Raw genomic sequence first — 2247 nt, 5'->3', positions numbered from 1 at the left:
GGGAAGGGAAGGGAAGGGAAGGGAAAGGGAAGGGAAGGGAAGGAAGAAGGGAAGGGACCAGTCAGGTTATAGAGTAAGTGAGATTCTGTTAGACCCTGGCCCTGAGACAGTCCCTGTTGTGTGCCTTTTCATTATGAGCACAGTTCTCATGAAGACTTGAGACTGACTTGCAGTCCTCTATAGTTTTTTGGTGAGGTCATGAACTTGCTTGGGCTGTAACTACTGTCAGTCACTGTCAGTCAGTGTCCTCAGCCAGTCACTTACTGACACTTCCCTTTTTCATATTTTCCCCCTTATGCTTCCATCTTAGCCTTCCCACCATGAACTACCACTTCCAGGAGGCATCCTAGGGAGGGCCAAGATACAGCGGAGTCGGCAGAGACTCCAAAAGTATGTAGTGTTCTAGAGCAGCACACAGACCAGACTGAAGAAGAGACAGTTTAGAGGAAGCCATCTGGGCGTTTGATGAGGCAGCTCTCTCAAAGGTCTCTGTGTACATACATAATTCAGAAGGACAGAATAGTCCTCCAAGACACGGGGTGAAGTTCAGTAAGGGTGTCAGGCTCAGAGCATCATGGTCTGACAAATAGTGAAGGGCAGAGCTAGGAATGAAGAACTTAATTCAAGACTTCTCCAAAGGCGCTCCCCTAGATAATGGCAGACAGAAATAACCAAGTTGCTTTGGCTCCACCACTGTAATTTATGAAGCAGACCTCACTATCTAGATAATGTGATAATTGTTACACATCAATAATCATAAATAGAAATGAACTGATAGCATGTCATCGCTGAATCTTTTCTGCAAGTTGGCTGCCTAGAAACAATAGGAAGCTAGCAACAAGGGAGAAATGGGAAAACACAGCCGGAGAAATTGCAGATAGTCGAAACCCCTTCACTGCATGTAGCACACTCCACAAAGCCTTGTGCTGTGGGATGGATTTAAAAGAAATAGCCATTGTTGAAGGACAGAAGGGAGAAAAACCCATGGTGGGACGTACTTCCACATCACCAGTGCTGTCTGTGCACCTTGTGGTCATCAACACATACCGTTGATTTTAAAATAGTGCCTGGTAAGGCATTAAAAAAATCTTACTAGGAGCTAAGAAAATGGAATAAAACAAAAGGATTATTTTCATAAATTAGCTTTCCACTTTCAAAAGACTCTAACACTGTAGCTGGAACCAGCTAAAAGTAGGGGAACCAGCTAAAAGTGGGGGAACCAGCTAAAAATAGGGCTCATTTGTTAGGTAGCCAGTAGCGGACTATTAAAGCTGTCAGTGAAATGGTGTGACCACTCCCAGATCATCAAAGGGTTGGAGCTGAGCAGCGGGGGTGGGGGGCATTTCTAATAGAAAAAGAAGCCTGGGACAGCATCCCTTTGGCTTCAGGACACCTGGGACGGAAAGGAAGCGTGTTCCAAAAATCTTTGACAAGATTCTGGCAAAGAGCAGGTCAGCTCGATTACCCAGTCCAGGAATTGGGAGTGTGCCCAGGAACCTGGGAGTCTCAAGAGCTGTCTGTGCTCACCGAAGCTCCCCTGTCTCCAAGGCCAATGGGAGAGCTGAAAACTAGTGTGCTCAGCTCAGAGCCTAAAGCAAGTGCAAGCTTCTGATGGCCCTGCTTCTTCATGAAGGCAAGAGGGTTCAAGGAGAGGGGATGTGCATTTCTCCAGCTTTGCGATTTGTAAACAGCAAAGGTTGAGCATCCCTAATGTGGAAAAAAATCCAAAATATCCAAACCCCAATACTTGTCACACACCAGCAATGACACTCCCAGTTGTCACACACCAGCATGACACTCCCAGCACAGAATCCCATCCCATGAAACTGTCTCATGCACAAAGTCATTAAATATACTGCATCAAATTGCCTTCAGGGCAGGTTTATAAGATGTATATGAAACATACATGAATTGAATGTTTAGACTTGGTTCTTATCCCCAAGATGACTCATTATGGATATGCAGATATTCCAAAATAGTATCTTAGGAAAGCAAAGTCAAGCCTCATTGTAGCTACCCTTGGCTTTATGGGATTTCCCAGGTAGCTGGAAGTTGTGATTATTGGGAAAATTCTAGTGACCCTTGTCTGGAGAGAGAAGAGCATTGTGTGACACCAGAGAGAGGGAAGGGATAGGATCTCAGCCTCTCTTTTCTCAAGACAGCAGGGTTTTGATAGGGGGGAATTTTGTAATCGTATGCAATCAGATTCCAAAATAGTACACACACACACACACACACACACACACA

The 2247-nt window shown here is 45.1% G+C and overlaps 1 protein-coding gene across 7 annotated transcripts in view; it reads left to right on the top strand.

Moving 5' to 3' along the window:
* Tenm2 (teneurin transmembrane protein 2) overlaps positions 1 to 2247 on the top strand; it is a 1236531-nt gene that overhangs the window by 1162586 nt on the left and 71698 nt on the right. The gene's annotated exons all lie outside the window — the stretch shown is intronic.

This window comes from Mus pahari, chromosome 14, assembly GCF_900095145.1.
Source record: "Mus pahari chromosome 14, PAHARI_EIJ_v1.1, whole genome shotgun sequence".
Lineage (NCBI taxonomy): Eukaryota > Metazoa > Chordata > Mammalia > Rodentia > Muridae > Mus > Mus pahari.
Note: the sequence above shows the minus strand (reverse complement) of the source record. Positions and strands in the feature narration are given on the sequence as shown.